Source organism: Uloborus diversus, chromosome 1 (assembly GCF_026930045.1).
Source record: "Uloborus diversus isolate 005 chromosome 1, Udiv.v.3.1, whole genome shotgun sequence".
NCBI lineage: Eukaryota > Metazoa > Arthropoda > Arachnida > Araneae > Uloboridae > Uloborus > Uloborus diversus.
Genome location: NC_072731.1, coordinates 22,409,334 through 22,431,376, shown reverse-complemented (window position 1 = coordinate 22,431,376; position 22,043 = coordinate 22,409,334). Strand labels below are relative to the sequence as shown.

General features: G+C 35.0%; 1 long non-coding RNA gene across 1 annotated transcript in view; it reads left to right on the top strand.

Moving 5' to 3' along the window:
- The first annotated feature begins 2,771 nt into the window (after positions 1 to 2,771).
- Positions 2,772 to 22,043, top strand: part of LOC129228373 (uncharacterized) — a 35,814-nt gene continuing 16,542 nt past the window's right edge. Inside the window, exons 1-3 of the long non-coding RNA XR_008580917.1 lie at positions 2,772 to 2,870; positions 5,149 to 5,175; positions 8,984 to 9,019. This is a non-coding gene — a long non-coding RNA (uncharacterized LOC129228373). The remainder of the gene's footprint in view (positions 2,871 to 5,148; positions 5,176 to 8,983; positions 9,020 to 22,043) is intronic.

Below are 22,043 nucleotides of genomic sequence, written 5' to 3'. Positions count from 1 at the left end.
AATTTTCATGTAGTTTTGTTAAAAATAGATCATAGATCTTGTAATAATATACCTATTCCGAAATATTAATTTTAACCAATGCATGGGGCCTTTTTCATTGAAAGTCGTAGGTGTTCGAACACTTTTGGGAGCCACTGTATGTATGTGCAGCACATGATTATATTCTTAACCCGATGATTCAATGTCATTTTATGACACTAGAGTGCAAAGAAGGCACACCACGACCTTAAAGGCCAACAATTTACTTTTCTTGGGTATCAAATCACAGGGAAAAAATGACGATGCACAGCGACATTAATCTTTGTGAGTTCTTCAACTACATAAATTAGGTTAGCAGAACCATAAATAACTTTTTTACACTAGCGACCTACAGTGAATCATGTAGAAGTAAAGCATTCAACCAAATAAGATCAGGATATTTTTACATCAATCTTTTGTAATAACTTTTGCTACTCTTTTGTTTGTTTAAAGACTAAAAACGCTTTATCATCAGTTAGGCTTTTCGATGACGATGAAGTCACGATTTAGCGATTTTTTTCTATTCTACATCAAAAAGTGGAGGGATGGTCTTATTGATCTTTCTGACCTTAGTTGGCAAATCCACAACATAATTATACCTCGGACACTTCGCGGCACCCCTCGCCTTTCCCTAGGTCATCCCAGGATGCCGCGGCACCCAGTTCGAGAACTCCTGCCTTTATATCACTTTCTAGTTGTCATTAAAGAAGGTAAACCTCTATAGTTTTGGGAAAGCTTAAACTGGATGCATTGTAAAATCTACGTAGATTTAAATCACTCCATCACGACGTTGCCCAGTCAGGTTTGCAACAACTAAAGTAACATTTCAGCAACTGATAACAGGTGGAACATTAGATTGGATATCATTTCCACATCAGGACTGTTACAGATTACTACAAGTATCAGATAAAGAAGTCAGTTATGTCATAACTAAAAAATATCCTCATATATATATATATATATATATATATATATATATATATATATATATATATATATATATATATATATATATATATATATATATATATATATATAATTGCCAAAATCACAGATCGAGTAACGCTCTGACAGCACCAGCAATGAAGTTATTTTTAAAACAAATTACTTTACAAATGAGAATTTTTATTGCATATTGTACATATTTTTAGAGAAAATAGCTGAGATTCTTCATATGGATGTATATTTTTTTACACTGTTGCCAATTTTTCGGCACCAAAAATAGTTAATGTACTTCGACCTCGCTTATTTTGCCAGAAAAGAACAATTGCCCAAAACTATGCGACCCGAAATTTCAACGATCAAAATATCCCCAAACAAGCAGTTGCTTCACTCAAATGGAGAAGCAATTTTCACCTCTCATACCTTGATATGTGATTTTCTAGTCATTATATATTTTTTGCTATAGAGGGTAGGTGTTTGTACTCTGCTTAGGGTAACCCGGAGCTGAACGGGTTATTAAGTTTAACACTAGAATTACTGGAGGAGTCATTTTGACCCCAATCAAACTTTTTTTTGCTAACTACTCCTCTGTATTTTCGTAAAAAGCTTCATTCTTTCTTGACTTTTCCTAAAAAATCGTGCTGTGTAATAATAAAAAAATTTCAAGAAAATTATAATTACTTTAAACCCAAACTAAAGGGTTACAACTAAAATTCCGGGTAGGTGTCATATAGACCCTTTTGAGAAAAAAAGAACTGCAAATACATTTACTGATGCTGAAACAGAGCAGAAACTCAAAAATGTCTTTTAGAATGTATCATTTTAAGAACCTGAAGCATTTATAATGTTTTTGTACATAAAATGAACCATTAGCCGCTAGCTTCTGAAATGCAACTGAAGCAGCGCTGGTTTTTTGAAGAGCAATTTGAACTTTTTTTTAAAAATATTTTATTATGTACCCTGAAAATCTCTGTATTATTTAAATAAGCTGCATTTATTATAAATATGTTTATTTTAAACTAACTTTTAAAAATATTTAACATTATGTAGGAAACTATGCAGATTTCTTCTCAGGGGTCAAAATGACCCCCACCGTATTTCGAGGCATAAAAAGATCGCCGTAATTCTAGTGTTAAATCTAAATTTACTTCATCATACAAGATCATTTAATACACGAATCAAACTCCAATAGATTTTTTATTAAGTTTATTTATATATCTTACGAAAATAGTTGCAATTTATCAGAAAAATATTTTTTAAAATGTATTTAAAACAAAGTTAAATTACCCGTTCTAAAATAAGATTTCCTAACATATTTTATTATTATTTTTTAATGTTTAAGTTGTAAAACCGTTAAAGTTACCTTTTTATGCAGCTGGATAAGCTTTTTTTTTTTTTTTTTGCTTTTGCTCTAAAATTAATCAGTTCTTTCTGAAAACAGTTTTTAGAATGATTTTTTTTTTTTTTAAGTTTAAGCTCAGAGTATTGCTGTAGCATCTGTGGCGTATCATGTTTTTGCCGTAAGTGGCTGTATACACATTTCGAAAACCAGACCTTTTAGGAGAAAACATTTTAACTCAAAAGTTGCGCAAACGGTGTTCTAGAAAACGCCATATACAGTGTACACTCCTCTTTCTGATACTAATTTGCTGGATTTATGCATATAACAAAATGGAAACTGCTGAAAACACAAGTGAAGTAAAAATAAATTGGTAGCTCAGCTGATGCATATTTCCAAAATATGACTCAGTATTTCACACCTGTTAACACATGAAATGTTGGTGGTCTCTATAAAAGTGAAATGAAGCATTTGAAAGATCATATCTCTTTCGATAATTATTAGAAGATGTCCTACTACTACGTGGTGTGTGTAGTTGTTGCATTCTTGCTGCTCAGTCAGTTGGAATTTGGTAAGTAACAAATTCTTACAACATGACATTGAAAATAATTTTACTTATTCTCTATTCCTCTCGAAATTAGCATTTCATTTTGTAAAACAGTTATAAATGAAAAATTATCATTTTCTTACTATCATAAGGAAAACTTACAGTTATAACAATAAATTTATTGCGATTGACTGTGGGTAGCTATAAAACAATTCTGAGTCATTTTCGTTTCACGGACATGCCATAACATCCCCATACGAATTCGAGTCATTCCATTTTGCTATAAACTGGATTAAGATGATTAAGAACCTTGTTTACAAATGCTGTTATTGGAATAGGCCTTAGTAGGCGTTTATTAAAATCATTTTATTAATCATGCTGCATGGTAGCACCTACTTGCCTCAAAATAGAGGAGAGGTTATCTTACTTTTTACACTGGATGCGTCCAAATTTGTAATTTTATCACCGACATCCCTTCGTTTCTAATTGTTTCAAATGCAGCTACATAAAATTGTAACGGATTACCCATTTTTTCCCATATACTTTCTTCTATTCTATTCATTCCTAACTAGCCTAAATTTTCGTAGGGTGTGGTGAAATGAGTGTTCTAATTAAAGTGTTACAGAAAACAACAGAACAAGATATGGTAAAAATATTTCTCACAGAGAAGTACATTTTATCCCATCATGCTTCATTAAATTACTATAACTAAAGTCTTCACTTTGATGCATTTTTGTGGTCTTTTTCGGAAGTGTTCAGAGTCTGAACGTTCTACAGTGGTCATATCTTGGGGCTTTACGGCGCTCATGAGGAAGCCACAATAGCAAGCTTGTTTGTCTCAAATTCGAAATCCGAAGATGATGTCAGATCATAGCGTTCGATTTCGAATTCGCTGTTATAAGTGGTCGCAAAATACTCTACAAACAGGAAAAAAACAATGCTCTTCATTCTACTTTGCAGCGTTAAGTACAGTCAGAAGTCCTCAATTTAATTAAAAGGCAAATCCCTCTATTATTTTTTCAGTACAATTGACATTTTCATAAAATCACAGCATTTTTCCTGAGCCGGTATAACATGAACAGCCGGTTTGATTGCAAAAATTCTGGACTCCAGGCCAACTAACGCAACTAACACTTTATTGCATGGAGGAGAGGTTATAAATGTCGCACGAAAAAAGAGCAGTTAGTCGAGACATGGGGTGGGGGGAGGTCAGAGGGTCCATGCCTCCGCTGCTTTGAAAAATGAATGGTTTTAAATACAGGGTTAGCTTAAGAGAATATCCTGAATTTAAAAAAAAATATATTTCATAAACTACTACACTTACCACTATAAATGATACATTTAAAAAAAAAAAACAGATAAACTGCGAAAGATTTTTTTTTTCATTCACAAATGTTTGATGTGTTTGCCTGTCGTAACTCCACATTTGGGATCTGGCTTGCCAACGCCTAAATGGTAAATCATTATCACCTGCACGGTCAATCCAGCTATGCGGAACGTCAGTTGCGCAGCGAAGTGGAAGAAAAGGCATTTTCACCCCCAAATCCCCCCTCCCTGTTTTGGGGTAACTCCCCCAGCTGAGGTCTTGGTTTTAACATTGTTGCCAATCATAATATAGTAATGATTACACGTGTAACGAATTTTGAGACCAAGAAACCCCTTCCGGAAGGAATTTCTGGCTGCGCTAGCGCGGAACATGCTCGTTTAAGTAGTTGGTTGCGTTCAAAAAACTTTGACAGTTTATCTTTATTTTTATGTATCATTTATAGTAATAAGTGTAATAGTTTATGCAATATAACTTTTTTAAACCAAGATATTATTTTGAGCTAGCCCTGTATTAAATGCGATTTGTTTTTGTTGTTTTTCTACTGTTGTTTTTCTATTATTGAATATACTACACACCCTTTTCTCCTCCCCCTAGAAAAGTCAAAATGTTGGCCTCAATGTGTTGTTACGTCATTTTTAAAAAATAATTTCGTCATTTTTTATTCTTTAGGAGGGAAAAAACTCCCCTGAAATAAGCAGTCATAAAACTTAACACCGTCAATTTAACTAAAATGTTAAAAAAAGAGAGATTGCGGAATATTATATGGCAGAAATTTGGAATGTTTTACGGAGAAGAGGGCTTGCTCCCCCCCCCCCCTCTTTCGGAAACGGCTTTTATACCAAAAAAAACCTGGCCGTCTTTGCATAAACTGGCTCAACAACTCCACAATACTTGTTAAATGACTTCATTGCAATACTTTGAAAAATATTTTTGCTACACATGCTGCATTTTTATTTTTTATTTTCTTTATTTCAGCTGAAATGCTTCCAGCACCATTTTTTTGTAAGTTATGTTTTTTCTTTACTTATTTATTTTTAACAATGAGGATAAACAGCTACTGCAATACGACTAAGAAAACATTGAAAAATCCTAAACATACTAAAATAGTAATTACAACACCGGTATAAAGGTATCTCATAAAAAAAATACCCTGTTGTAAAATTTTTCCCGCCAAGAAAACCTTTAACTTTTCCGCACAAAAAAGAAATCCTACATCTTAAACCCAAAAACCCTCAGCCTTAAAAAGTTATGATATCTAATTTGCCCGCCAAGTATCTGCCAAACCAGCATCCTCCCTCTTCTCCTTTCTCATCACACCTACTTCCATTAGAACCTCCCCCCACCTTAAACTCCTCAGAAATATGGATAGATCCTTTAAATTGTTTGTCTTGTTTGGCGGGAAGCTTTTTGCTCACCAAGCAACCACTTCACTTTGAAAAGCTTCCCGCCAAACAGTATAATCAATTTAAAGGATCTATCCATATTTCTGAGGAGTTTAAGTTGGGATTAAGTTCTAATGGAAGTAGGTGTGATGAAAAAGGAGAAGATGGAGGATGATGGTTTGGCAGATACTTGGCGGGCAAATTAGATATCATAACTTTTTAAGGCTGAGGGTTTTGGGGTTTAGGCCTTCTTTTGAATTTAAATGTGTCAGAAGATCTATACAAGTCTACTCGACGTCAAATAGCGGATATCCCAAATTTGCCACAGCGATTGCGCATGAGCGAATTCCGCCTCCCTCTATGGTCCAGGGGATTTTCTTCTGGTTCACGTCGTCAGGGGCCACTAGAGATTGAGTATACCAAAACTTCACTCCGAGGGGTCTTCATGGGGCTGAGATACAGAGAGCTGAAAACCCCAGAAAACCCCAACTTGTTCTGTCGTGTAAACTGTTCTCTCATTTATTTTCTTCCGTCTTTCTTGACGGTGGATTTGTTTTTGTTGACTGCTGACGTTTGGTTTCCTTGGCGGCCGGGATCCCGCGTCCCGTGATACCGAATACCGGCATTTAAAGCTATTTTGAAATTTTATAATACGGGTATTAGTTGAGGTAAAATACTGGTAGTTTTGGTATTAACCGAAAATAATAAATAGCTTTTTAATTGAAGTGTTTTCATTTTAACTTATTAGGTATAGTAGAGGAATGTGGGGTGAAGTGAAATCTTTAAGATTACTGAGATTTTTCAAAATGAACAAATTGGAAATTTGTTTTGAAAATTACAGTATAAAACGAAAGAACTTTGTACTTTTTAATAAAACTTGCATTAAAACATTATTTATTATATTTTTGGCAGAAAAGATGTGCCTAAAATATTTTTTAATACAATAATGAGCAAATAAAAGGATAATTTAATAAATAAAAAGATAAATCAACAATAAAGTAACAAATATATTTATTTATTAATTCATGCACGAGGAAAAATTAATGAGTCAATAAAATAGTGAATAAATTAAAAAATGAGTGAAATAATTATATCGTAAATGGAGGAATGTAAATAAATTCGTTAATAAATGAATGCGTAAGTGATTTCATAAATGATTGAATGAGAAAACGAAATAAACTATTTCACTTTGCCCCGCATGCACTTGACTAATTGGGAAAAATATTAAAACTATAAATAAACAAAATATTAACTAAATAAATACTGCACCGAATACTAAAAGGTCCCAATTAATGTTTAAAATGTTAATAACAAGAACTTTATCATTTGATAGTAACAAACTAATTTTTAATTTTCAATTAAATATTACAATTTGAGTACTGATTTTTGAAAATAGTTTGTATTTAGCTTTGCTTTTCAGAGCTAATTCAGAGTTTTTTCTATTATATGCTTCGATTTTCACAGGTAATTTTTTCTTGACAGGAATACACTACATGTGCTACTTCATAGTTAAAATATCACTAGATAGGTGGCGTTAAAACCAGAGTTAATATTTCACCATTTCACTTTACCCCGCTATTTCACTTTGCCCCATGTTCCCCTAGATTGTTATGAAAAATGAGCATTTTCTTTTTAAAAGGAGATAGCACCAAAATCAATCTATTGATGTAAAAATTTGGCTTTAAGAACACGAATTAGTAGAATTTCATTAAATAAAAGCAGTGAAAAGAAAAAAAAAAACTGATACTTTGATCAACGATGGCTTGATTGATTGCATTTTCGTACATTTATGCGCTTCATGATTTTTTTCTCTTCCACCTATTTGGTCTCTCTCTTCACCTTTTGTAAAACTTACACAAACACAATGTAATGATGCTTTTTTGCTTGCATTCTGCTTCTTTTTTCCTACAAAATGTGCTGAGTTCATACTCTTTGCCCCCTCCCCTCTCTTCTTCTGGAAAACTTTACAAATACGGATCTACCTAGAAAATGTATCCTGCCCCAGATCATTCTCGCTAAAGTATCTTTGTTTCTAATGATCAATTTCTTTAGATGGGATTTTGCTTGCGAATCTTTTTAGTGTTTTTCGAAAAAAATTTATTTCTATTGCTTTTAGAGAATTTAATTTCAAAACTATAATTTTAATTTTACATTCCGTATCTTGAAGTTTCGTTCCACTGAATATGGACCAACGAGTCACGTGTCAATCATATCGATTTGCAAGTGCAATGCTGTGCTGTAAGTTTCGCATTAAATTTTGTCTACATTTACTCATTCATACACAATAACAGTAATGAAAATGAAACGGCCGATTAATGGGCTCATACACGGTCGAGCACAGCATTTCTATAGCCGATTATTGGTGCATTTTCTCGTATTAACAATAGGTTAGTTTTTAAAGTGAAAAAGTTTTTATTTCTGAAACAAAGTAGTGAATCATTATCAATAAAGTATAGCCTAAAGTTTTACAATGTTTTTTGTTGTATTGATTGCTTAAATTTATAACTTAACAAAAATCAACAATCGATCATATAAATGGCTGATTACTGGTGCTTTTATCCTAGTTGCTCTAATTGTGAAAACGCTATTTTCGAAATAGTTTCAGTTTAAGTCAATTTCGGGAAAACTTAAGATACATTGAAATTCAAAATTGTACGTACCTACTCGCATTAATGATAACATTCATCCAATGGTAGATCATTATTTTTTGGTTTTGAATTGGTCATGATAATTCTATATTTATTCTTAACTTGAAAAGTTTTCAGCAATTTAAATTAAAGCGTTATCTTTCAGTTGGTGTTTCGAATATTTTTTTAAATTATTTTGATTACCATGTATTTGTTTGACTTTTAAGTTCAACGCAAAGTTTTAAAAATATTTAAAATTTGTGCCATTTAGTTTCAGTCTATTTTGTTTAAGTTTGAAAGCTTAGATACGCTAAATATGAATGAGGCTATTTTACTGTAACATGGTCTTTTGCTGAAATTAGCAATAAGTAATAGAGTGGAAGGATTGTTTTACATTTCAACCACTTTACTTTGATTAAATGACTTGTTTATTTATTTATTTATGTGACGCGTTATGTTCAAATTTAATGACCTTCTTAGCGGTTTATTCTATCCTTAATAACTTTTAGCGGAATTTTATAACTTTTTTCGAACTTTTAGAGTAGAAGATTCACTAAGATTTTTTTTAACTCGCCAAGACAACCTTGCAATAACTGTCACTTTAAAAACTCATTATTTTTCTTTTAATATAATATTAAGTGGGAATAAAATATCCGAAAACATGAACTGAAATGCGTACCATTTTATAGTTTTTACTCACATAAAGTAGCTACCAAAAAAAATTCTTAATTTCAGAAAATTAACTTATTCGAAATAAATTCAAATTTGTATAATTAATTTATTTTCTCTTCCTCCCTGCAGTTAAGCCCAGCGGATTTGATTCCAATCTTTCACTCGGTAAGTTACGTTTCTTTCCTAATTCATCTTTAATAACATGATGTTTTATCGGACGAACAGGAAGAACTTTTGACACAAATATGTCTTTACCCTTTCTATTACTTCATTGTATAAAGTTTATATATATATATATATATATATATATATATATATATATATATATATATATATATATATATATATATATATATATATATATATATATATATATATATATATATACTGCTCGACATTGAAAATGCAACACCAAGAAGGAGTGTTCAGAAATTTATGCAAATTTTAGAGTAGACGTACATCACTGAATTACGTAAATGATGTGAAATGCGCAACTCTCCGACGCAAGTGAAGTAAGATATAAGGGAAGGAGCTTGTAGAATGGGCAATATTCGTGTCGTAATTTCTGACTGGAAAATTATCGAAGAAATTTTGTTTTTGTCTTTGAGGATACGTGTAACACGAGAGAATGTCAGGGCGACGTCAACGAAGGCACTTCCAGCAGAGAGACGATTTTACGAGGGGTATGGTGATCTAACTGAAAAGGGGAGGTTGGTCCGTACGTCAAATCGCAGCTGATACCCACATGGATGCGAGCACGGTGCATCGACTGTGTCGAAGATGGTTGGAAACACGAAATGTGGTAAGATTGAGCGGTGCAGGGGCAGCCAGAGTGACATCAGAACGCGTGGATCGACGCTTCCACCGACAAGCTAGAACAGATCACAAGTCACTTGTTCCTCGATTCTGCAGCAGGTGCAAGATACTCTAAACGTTCCCGTGTCAACCAGAACCATTTCCCGTTGCTTGGTCGCACGTGGTCTGCAATCACGGCGTCCGCTAAAAAGAGTGCCATTGACCCCACAACATAGACAACAACGTTTAGTATGGTGCCGGACTAGAGCGACGTGGATGACAGAATGGCGAAATGTCGTGTTCTCAGATGAATCCCGCTTCTGTTTATCCAGTGATAGTCGCCACATACATGTGTGGTGTCGACGTGGAGACAGATCTAATCCGGCAGCAACGTCCCACCGCACGACAACGTGGCATAATGGTTTGGGGCGCATTGCGATAATTCCATATCACTTCTAGTTAGTATTCAGGGCACTATGACGGCCCAACGATGCTTCGATAATGTGCTGCGGTCGGTAGCAATCCCTTACCTTCAAGGGCTACCTAATGCAATTTGTCAGCAGGATAACGCCCGGCCACACAGTGCTCGCATGTGCCGACATGCTCTCCAAGGCACAGATGCTTCCCTGGCCACCATACTCTCCTCACCTGTCACAAATCGAACATGTGTGGGATGTGATTGGACGCCGTTTGCGGACTCTTTCCCTGCCTCGTTCAGAAGACGAACTGTGGCAATTGGTTGAAAGGGAATGGAGAGCCATCCCTCTGGACACCATCCGCACCGTTATTTGCTCTATGCCTAGAGTGTTTCTTCATGTATCGCTGTCCGCGTTGTTCCTACATACTACTGAGCCGACGCCGTTCTCGCTCTGTATTCTGCCTATCATTTTGAAATTAAGATCAATTATTATTCCTTGCTGTCTCTGTCTTTTTTCCAAATTTCATCACTTTCTGACCACTCCTTCTTGGTGTTGCATTTTCAATGTCGAGCACTATATATATATATATATATATATATATCTCCTTAAGACCGAGGCCGGCCCTATACGGCTTTGTAACTTAGATCCGAGCCCGCCCGTACCCGGCCGAGTTATGCGAATTCAGGGGTGGTGGGTAGAAGAAGACACCCTACTGCGAGACCTCCCCGAAGAAGACCCTTTCTTCTAGCCGATAGCTATTTAGCAAGTGATAGCGACAACTGCATGAATGGGGAGCTGCTAATGACTTGATGTCGCTTGGCTTCCTCAAAAAATGAGAAAAGATGAATGCGTTGTACGATTTCGTTTCAATTTCCTCCACTTCTAATCCTCACTTTTTTGTACCACTTTTTTAAAAATAAATTCTATTCTAGGATTTATAAATTAATGTTTTGTATAATTTTCATGATAATTCGTACAACATTAAAGCACAAACTTTGCAAATAACTGCATATACATGCTTCAGGTTTACAAGGAACCTCGAAACACGGGTGTGCAATTACTACTTGCAATATTTCGCCATCTATTAACCTTTTCTATTTTCATTATTTTTATTTTCAACCCAAATGTAATTATTTCTTTCCAGTTTTAGAAACTTGAAAGTATTACTCGGCAAATCAGAGCTTGGAAGGCATCTAAACAAAACAAATCTGCCCAGAGCTTTAACTTGCTCGTGAAAATATACTGCACACTGCACCCCACCACACAACTGTTACCCAAACAGTAGCGCCCCACAAAAAGTGAGATAGGAGGGCATAATTCCATAAGGACTTAAAACACACATAACATGGGTCAACCAACTCCAGTATTCAGGTCGCACGGGTGACTAAAGAAGATGCCTTAGATACTAGTTCTCTCAGAATGGTCAAAAGAAAAGAATTTTGTTACGATATTATACAATTTACAAACTACCGTATTATCCACTTTACCTTTACAGTTCAAAATTTTGAGTAAAGTGATACTTGCTAGCAATATAATATATATTTGCACTTATAAAAATTTAATCACAAAATAGCATTTTCTAGTTTTCTTCTGAGCAACATGTTATTCATTAATTTGGGAAATTCAGTCAGTTTGTCAACATGTAAATTCAGAACCATGATTTACAAAAAAAAAAAAAAAGGTAAAAAATGACAATCTGCTTAAATCTTCAAAAACAATTGTCTCTGAAGTGGGATTAACAGAAATTTCTAATGCCGCTAAGTCACATTGTAATATCCCTTTAACGATTGTAGTGTAACAAACACCAAAAATTCGGATTTAATTCTTTCCTAAATTCATTTAATCAATTTAAAAAGACATTATCTCTTGCTTTCAGTAGCATATCCCACAACTTTGTTTCCTTGAAAATATAAATTAATTGTTAAATTCTTCAAACAAACTCAAGTACATATTTACTTCTGTATGAATCTCATTATTCAGGAAAACATCATCAGAATAAATTTTAGGGAATATTTTTTTAAAATCATGTCATACAGCATTTTACTTACTAATAAATGTAAAGAAAATCTAAATCTGTGCTTCTATTACATCTGATGCATTTACACTTTTAGCACTAATTTAGAATTAATTGATTTTTTAAGAGAAAACAAATGTCACCTCCTTCCCCCAATATGAAATTGTTGTCAATAATAATTAAGCGATTTCAGAGTTGCATCAAAACAAGAAAACTTTCGTTCACTACAGATATATCTATCTTGCATTTCTATGTTAAAAAGTTGTATGCTCTCATCTTTATCATATTCGATTAGCTAGTTATATACGATAACCATGGCAACTTGTGTGTTTGTGGGTTGGAGGGGCGGGGGGCAATTTTACCTTACTTTCAAAAGTAAAGGGGCCTTGCCCTCTCACTTTTCAGAGTTAAAATTTAACAATCGACTGAAAAATTATTTCTACTCGGATTGATTTTACGTATTAATTTATTTTGCGGGAATAAAACCAAAAAACTCCAAAAAAAAAAAAAAAAAAAACTGAATTTTTCTTATGTTATTTCATTGGAATGAAGATTATAATTGGAAGAGTTCATGGCCGGATTTGGAAGTGTGGAGGCCCCGGGGCAAACGAAGGAGTGGATGCCCCTAATCCTTTCGAAAAGATCATCATATTTTCGATAATATCCGATACTTTGATATAACGTAGAAGACCATTATAACGCCGACCTATATAACGCAATTCTCTATAAACCGTACAACTTTCCAGAAGTAAACAATAGGTTTTGAAGTTAAAAAAATACCTCTGTTTTGTTATGCAAACATAAAAATTGTTATTTTGAAACAGTTTTTCATCTTTCCATCTTAATCCAAAGCTTTTAAATGGAAATTAGTACCCTCCTTACAGTAAACAGAAAATACCAGATGGCTCTTGCAAATGCAGCTGTTATGCAAACCAAGAAGCTAGCAGAAGTGCAGGATAATGCACTTTCGTTTGATTGTGAAACATATTTATTTGTGAGTAACTAATTGTAATGTTGGTGCTTTAATACTCATTGCAGATAAAACTCATTCTGAAGTGCTAATATAGAGACATATTCTGAACTTTAGTGTCAAAATTTGTGAAATGACCTATATAACGCAAAAACCTGTATAACGCAAAAGCTCTGGTCTCAAGGTGTGCGTTACAATGGTCTTCTACTGTATATCCGCATATTTTGATATATATGTACATATCCGATATTTTTGACCCGTGAAAGCTAGGATATTTTGTAAAAATTTTATTGTGGAGGCCCCGGGGCAGTAGCCCCGCCTGCCCTCCACTAAATCCGGCTCTGGAAGAGTTAGTCTACGGTGGCTATTCATCCCAAATTTTGACGCCAAACTCCATTTCTATCTGTCATTTAATAAGTAATGTCAAAATCGAATTACATAGACTAGTTTTATTTTAAAAAAGAAAAAAAAAAGGGGGAAATAAATAAGATTTCGTGGCTTCCCCACTAAGCATTCTCTTAACCCCCATTTTTTGAGGAAAAGATTTTTTTTTTTTTTTTCATTATTACTCTTGAAAAATTATCTTTCTATTATTTTCTTTTAACTTTCCTTTTTTTTTTCCTGGCTGGGATAGCTTTTATTACTTGTCCGTAGTATACTCAGAAATGGAAAAGAGATAGGGGTGCAATTTCTTCCAAATGTTTGAAAATAGTTTCAAAAACATTCTTTCAGTAATTATTCTCATCAGTTTGTGCAAATGGAATTGATTGAAATTGGAAAATTTAAATTATTGCATAATAAATCTTAAGCTTGTGCTTGAACTGTAATGTTCTTATTTATGATTAATATCATCTACGCGTTGAAGGCGGCTAATATATGTGTATAAGATATATTAAGATTTACAATCAATATGAGAAAGTTAAGGGATTTGGGAATCAACCCGGCAAACCTTCTCTCGCCATGCCCCTGTTACATATATTTTTTCTGATTTTCTGTAATTCTAAAATATGTCTCTTAAAAATCTAAAAAATATTTATATTTCTGAAAAAAGAATGTTTTATAATTTTATTGTAGCCTTTTTCAATAACTTTATAAAAAAAGGAAAACATGTATTAAAAAGAACTATATGTTTTATAATTTATTATTCTGCAGAAGAATAAAGTTATTGGCTGTGCTCAAACTTTTTTAATCAATCGAAATTGGGAGAAATGTTTCCAAAAACAAAAGCTGCTAGAAAGGTTAGGCATTTTGCGCTGTAGGCTGAACATAATATCCAAAAAAAAAACCGAACTTATTAGCAATATGGTTATAGGAACTGATGGAAAGTCACGCTGTGAGACCACCTCAAAGATCCTTTCTTCCGACCGAAGTATTTTCAACTGATGGGACAAGTGACAGTGATGTACTATTCCCAATGGCAATACAACTACAAGGATTGATAGCTAATAACTTGTGCCCGCATTTCGGGAGGAAGGGGGAAATGAAGAAACTTTTATATTCATTCTTTTTCATTCACGCGACTTGTTCTATTTTTCCCTTTGAAATTCTTCATTCCGAAGCTGCTTTTGACTTTTGAATATTTTTTTTTTTTGCAATTCAGATGTTTTATTCCTAATTTTAAAACATCCCATGTGTCTGATCGCAGACAGCTGAACCAACATACGCGATAAACACTAATCTAGGGAAATAGCGAAAAAGGCTGCACGCCTGAAGCGCGACAGCGATTAAGGTGACAGCTTACCACGCCTCCTGTAATTAGTGCACACAAGAACTGACGAGATGCTGCCGAAGGGGGGTCTCAGAGTGGACGATTCCATTTCCAAAATAGCTTGATCGAAAAAGTCAGGACCTAACTGTAGTAAAAAATTCCCCCCTTCCCGGTCTTAAAGAGATATATATATATATATAAAGGGGCGGACTGGCCGGGTCGGCTAGTCGGGGATCCCCGACCAGACGTGGCTCCAAGGGAGGGGCAGGGGGGGCAATTGCCCCCTCGTCGGAAGCGTCTTGCCCCCCCGTCGGGGAAAATTTAGTATTTCGTCGGGGAATCTGTTTGCTTTGGCGTTTATCGTAAATGATAAAATTTTCTCATATATGAACTAGAAAAAAAAATTAGTAGAAAAAAGTAGAAGTATCTTATATATATATAAAAGGAAACAAAAATCAATCCCCTTTGAGGCAAGTTTAGCCCGAGTCCGTATAACGTCGTCCAGATGGTGACAAAATATAGCTATTACTTCGGGGGAAATGGTGTGTTTTGATCCTTGAAATTTCTGTTTGTCGATGCAGGGTGTCGATGAGCTGGTTTTGACCTCAGGGTGTCCACTTAGACTAAAAGAGTACCATCCCCGTCCCTGCAGAATGCAGTGGTGATTAACGGTCAGACCTAAGGCGTCGTCATCGGGTTACAAGAGAAATACGTACTGAATGACAATAGCCAGGACGAGACGAGAGGGGATGGGGGTGGGGGGGGGGGTTGTCATCGGGGAAGAAAAAACATGCTTCGGAGATTTTTGCTTTCCTATTACATTCGCTAAACAGCTCTTCATCAGCACGTCAAGTGTGCAGGATCCCGCAGACGCAGACCGCACTTATTGATGCATTTTAAAGTACTTTATTTTCACTCAGAAGTTACAAGTAAGTTATTACTATAGTTATTTACAACTTTTCTGATTATTGTTGATTATTCTGCAACAAAACATATCGATGAGTAAACGATTTTTTTACCTCATATACAAGGAAGTGTACTAAAGTAGATTTAATGTTTTAATTTTTTAGTGCAATGATGTCTTGTCTTCAAATGCTAAATGCAGGAAAAAAATTCTTTGGACTAATATAATAAAAGCAAATAGATGTTTAACATTTTAAATACATTTTTCTCAAAAACTTATGTTGATCTTGTTTGTAGGCTGCATAATAGTTTTGTTGGGAATGAAGAATGATTTACTAAACATTCAGGCTTGGCACAACTAAACAATCATTAGATTATTAAACGTCGGGTTGATAATGCATCGGGTTTGGGTTCTTTTTGAGAAAAATGTTTGGGGGAGGGGCGAACCTTTTGGAAAAGGCAAAATTAAATAAATAAATAAATCATGTGTTAAAAGCAATTGAAAACATACATTTTGCTTCCTTTTTTTTTTTTTTTTCAGATGTTATCATGTAGTCGAAACTCATGTTTCTAACTTAAAGTAAAAGCTGCGCTTAGCCCAGACCGCTGTAATCATTTGATTGGACCAAGTCCAATTCAAAAGTCAACATTGCTCCTTCGAGATCGATCAAACCAACTTACAGACTGATACCAGACTCAATCTTGTTTATTTTATTTTTTTTTTCTTTTGCAAGCTATATTCTTTTTTTTTTAATATGCTTTTTTTTCAAGTACTAAAATAATGTAAAAAAGCAGTGCTGCGCAGTCGGAGTCGGACAGATTTTGGAGACAAGGAGTCTGAGTCGGCATTTGTAGGTTAAAAATTCCAAGAGTCGGAGTCATTTTCCCTCAATGCCTGTAACACTGCCAGTGATTGCGGGGTCGGAGTGAGAGTTGGAGTCGAACTGATTTTAAGGTAAAGGAGTCGGAGTTGAATTGTTTGTCGGTGAGTTAGAGGGGTGATTAAAAATTAATTGTATCGAAAGCCAATGTGAGCATGAGCACGAAGCAATGCGTTGTCTTTTCGTTTCCCGCGCTGTTTCTCTCTGTCGACTGCTGTCATTGGTTTTTCGAATCAAAAACAATTTTTACTGTGTATTATCTTAATTTTTGAAAGAGTTTATAACTCAAAAAAAGTTTTGTTTGCCTATTTCTGTCCTGATATTTTTGTAGTTGCAACTACATCTTATAAGGCTTCAAAATGCAGAATTTTATATCTATTTTTCAAAATTTCCTCCGGGGAAGAAATCCCCGGGCCCCCTACAATTGGGAATATTTTGTACTCCACTTAAAGGGGAGTCATGTGTGACTTTCTTGATAACATTTCCCCTCTTAAGGTCAATCCAACACAGGACATCAGGGAAAACGATCGTAACACGATAAACAAAAACGATTAAAACACGATCATCAAAAATTAAAGTATTGCTGTATGTATCAGATGAAAGAGACCGACATTGTCAAGGAGAAAAAAAATTATAAAAAAAAAGTGCCTCTCTTACACCACCGAGAGAAACGTTGTTAAAACTGCAAAAGGGGCCCCACACCTAAAATGGCTTAGGGCCCCGTTAAGTCTAAATCCGGCCCTGAGTTGGAGTCGGTCATTTTCCCTCCGACTCCGTAGATCTGCAAAAATGATCTATGTAGATAAATTTTGGGGTAAGACTTTGAATTTACATTTTCCCCCTTTAGTCTGGAAAGAGAATTAAAACTTGAAATTTGAAATTATGACCTATTTCAACTGGCATGTTCAATAAAAAGTTTGAAACTAATGGTTATGCATTTTCGAATTATGAATGCTTCAAAAAACTTGAAAAAAGTTAGGTATATAGTTAATTTTTAAAAAAAAGAGAAAAACCTTACACAAAAGAAACTGGTGCAATTAATGTTAATCACTTTGATACTTAATAAGTTTGTTTATGTCGTAATATCGTCGGCACTATGCTGAACTACCGAATGTGAAAATTGGCTCTTTTCAGGAGAGCCGAAACAATATTTTTGTCCACCAGACGCTTTAGTTATTTTCAATTTTTTGATTTTTATAAATAACATTAAGTGTAAATCTTATTGTTTGAAGTACAGTAAACTCTCGATTATCCACGAGTGGATTTATCTGCGAAAGTCTCGGAAAAAGAAAAAAAAAATAGTTGAAAAATTTTGTTCTTCAAAAACGCGGATCTGAAATCAATTCGTTCCAGATTTTTTTTCCCTTTCCCACGACAAGTGCTCCTTCTCAAAAAACGTGAAAGTCGGTATGCATTGTCATCAACTTCTCTTTGACACGTGCCTCAAGGGAAAGCGTTCAGCTGATTTCGGTAAAACACATGTGTTTACTGAAGACCCCTAGTTTAAAAGAGCATAAGACATTATCTTTATCATCTGTTCCGATTGAGAAAGGTTAGGAAAACGCCTACAGGTCTTCTGGGAATTCTCTGATGGGGTCTTTTTTGTTGTGGTCACACACTGTTTTCACTTCTGGGCAGTTGAATGTTTTAGGTTGACGGAAAGTTCCTGATTTAAATTTTAGTTTATTTTAATTCTGTAGAACTTGAAATACACATATTTTTTAATGAAGCATCTCTTTTAAACGTTTCACGTTTTATTTACAATACAATCATTCTCAAGCAAAAGGTAATTTCTGTCTTCTTTACCTCTGGTTTTAAACCTTTTTCGGATTATCCGCGGTACCTGAGCCACTCAATTCGGCGGATAATCGGGAGTGTACAGTAGTAATAGCCCTTTTTGAGTACTACGGCAAACCATTGAATTTGAAAAACGAGATTCGCGATTTTTCACCTTCGTTTGTTACCGAGTTTAGCATAGTGCCGATCATATTATCAAGTTTCGTTTTTTTTTTTTTTGGATTACACAAAACACACACATTACTTTCGTTTAGTACATTCAAAAACTTAGAACCAACGGGTGAGAAGTTGAAGTCGAACTGATTTTGAGGTAAAGAAGTCGGAGTCAGGAGTCGAAGGTTTAAAAATTCAGCAGTCGGAGTCGATCATTTTCCCTTAAAATCCCCTGCCAGTTCTTGTGGAATCAGAGTCGAATGCTCTAAAATTCCCGAAGTCGGAGTCTGTCATTTTTCTTGCTTAGAACTGCTGGTGTGACTATTCATTTCAATAATTTAAATCTCGCTCACTACATTTTAACTTTTATTTTCTATTTCAAACATGCTTCGGCGGCCCACACATTTTCCTCCAAATAGCTGTGATTTGTACGATGATATTTGTAAAAATCTAGGAATGAAATATGTGTGCAGCTCCTATGAAACTATCATGATTATTTATCTGATTAGCCCGGTTGCCCGTCAGCTCCATCCACCACCAGCTAGGCCTAATCGATGTAGACCTTTTATTACCATACAAATTAATTAAAAATCGTAAAAATTTGCACCTTTTCTAATTTTTTTAGCGCAAAATTTTTACCCGTTCCCAGTTTCTATTTGTTATCAAATAAAATACTTGTAATGGGTTTTAGCAAACTAGGCTCTTCAAAAGATTTTCAATTTTTTGTCTTGATTCTGCTTTGCGCTAGCAAAACTTAGTAGTTGTAATCGTCTTCCCTTTTCCATGCTTTCCCAAGTTATCCCGGAAAAATAATATAATGAAAGAAAATATAAATAAGTTTAATTTTATACGTGTTCTGACTCGCGAAGTTCATCTTAATATAAAGCTAGGCATCGGGCTCAAGTTTCTTTTGAATTTTTTAACTTAATATTAGTTGCTCTTTTTTTTTTTGTTTACTTAAGATGTGGGTTTCTCTGCTCCCCAATAAATATTTTGAGCTAGTGGATGAGCACTGCTATAACCTTGAGCCATGGGAATTTCCCTCCGTAAATTTGTGTGTTTATAAGGTTTGATTACGGAAGGGGGGGGGAGGGACCCTCAGTATCTTAATCGGTCACTAACCCCATCACTCTAACGTTACCAAACATGACCTACAATTGCGTTTTCGATACTTTAATTTTAAAACTTTTTCGGGGGTGCACCTCGACTCTCACTCCCTATAAAATACCATTACAGATCGACTAAAAATTCGTTTATTGGACTTCAATTTCTTAAAATTCTTTGGGGGTGAGCACCCAAATCCTTCTCTCCATGAAATTACCGAAGATCATCTAAAATTGCGTTTTCAGAGCTACAATTTCGAAAAATTTCCGGGGGGAAACCCCCGGACCCCCCTAATTTCTACAAGCACAACTAAATTCCTGTTGTTAAGTTTCTTTCTCTGCATAAAATTCTGTTGGGCACACATTTATAATGATTTTACATCATAGTCAGACTTTTCGTCAATATCTAATTCTCATACATTTCTAGTTTATTGATCTCGCATGACCTCACAAAAGCCTAGTTTCATGTTTTTCATTTAAAATTTGATTTTTTCCCCTACATATTTCATTTTATCTATTTTAAATTTTTTATTTTTTGCTTTTAATTTTTATAGGGAATTCGTGTTCTTAGAAGCAAAAAATGATTAGTTTCTTTATCACTTGAATTGGAGGGGGGGGGAATCTTGCAAAGTAAAATTTGGCTATGCCCCCTTGTCGGGCAAGTTTGCCACCCTGTCGGGGATTTCCTAGCGCCACCACTGTCCCCGACTGTGCCAACCGCCGAGTAGGCCACTTCGAGCAATTTGTTTTTAAATTGAACTTAAAGAAAAATGTTAGGTGTGAATTTAAATAAGTGTCATAACAAAAAAAAAGCACGTAATTTGTTTTCTCTACGTGAAAAAAGCGTTTGGAAACAGGTTTATTCTTTTTCTATCCTGAGCCAGGGACCAAAGTAAATAACCGAAGCCCACACGTGCCAATGCTTTCCTCTCTTACCAACTTCCTCTCCAGTTTTTAGAGCTCTGGGGGGCCATGGCTCCCACATTGAGGAAACGGGAGGGGACCAGAAAAACTGGGGTCCGACGCAGCCTGAAAAAGTGCCCGAGACGAAAAAAGAGAGTTAAAAAACTTGTATTTGTACATCTATTAACAAAAATTGAAGCGGCCCCGGTCCTTCCATAAATGCGTGGGTCATGCTTTGGGGTGTTGATACAAATGAGCAGGGGTATGCACAAGGGGAGGGGGTGAGACAAGGGACACTTGTTGGCTCTGTTTGGAGCCTGAAGGGGGCCCGAGGTTTTTAAGTGAGGGGTGAAACATATGTAGGTACCTTGATGAAAGCAAGACGCTGGGGGCAAGGGCGCTCATATGGGGGTTCAAGTGCGGGGGCTCAAGGCCCCACTTTGAAATTAGAACTTCCTTGCTTTTAGTACTTTTTCCTTTGCAAAAATGTAAAAACATTTCTTCTCCAGAAGTTAATGAATGAGTTATTAAAAATGTCCAATTTTAATAACTCTAATCTGTACTGAAATCGGTTTCCATGGGGAAAGTATCTGAGCCCCCCCTTAAAATTTTGCATATGGGCGCCCTAGGCGGGGGGTGCTCGTAAAAGTCATTTGTGACGGGCCCCAAAATTTCTGTACACTGATTCTCAATTGTGTAATGAATACTTTTTAAACTTTGCATATATTGGCACAAAAAATTTCTACCGTGGACACTTTACTGCACGGGTTGACTTAGCAGTTTCTTATTGATAAGGAAGCAAATAAATGAATATCCGACAAGTCGATCCAACGGAAGGAAAGCTCTGTTTTTTGTCACGCATACTTGAATGTTTGCTACAATTGAAGGAATTCCTGCAAAATTCAGGGACTTCACTGATAATTTATACGAGAAGTTCCTTTCTTAAACAACAAACAAGTCGGTATCCCCAACTGTATCTAATTACAGCGACATTAGTAGATTTGACAGTTAGCTTCAGCTACCTCCTGTCGTTGCGAAAATCTGAAAAATTCAGAGGCCTACTCTAACTACACTTTTGGGCGTCAATGGTATTTTATTTCTAAACAATTCAACTTGCTTTTAGAAAAACTACTTTTTTTTCATCACATTTGAAATTTTTGACATTGTTTTTTGTAACAATGGTGAAATAAACGGTAAAAAAATAAATTTTTGACGGTATAAGCCCTTTGAAAGTGCAAAGACATTACCTTTCAGATTCTAACCCAAACCAATTCAATAAATCAGTTTAAAACATCATAATATTTTAAAAATACTTTACAAACTAGCATTCACTATTTCTGTTAGTTAATTTGTTTTAAAAAATACGGAACTTTTTTTTTCAAAGGTAATAAATTGCATATGAAAAAACTGCTAGGTACAGAAATTTACAAACTTAAACAGCACAAATGACAACTTTTTCGTTAGTAGGGTAGACGGGGGCAAATTTACGCAGTGCCCTATCCCAAAAACGAGTTATAACTGGAGAGCCAACAATCATAACAGA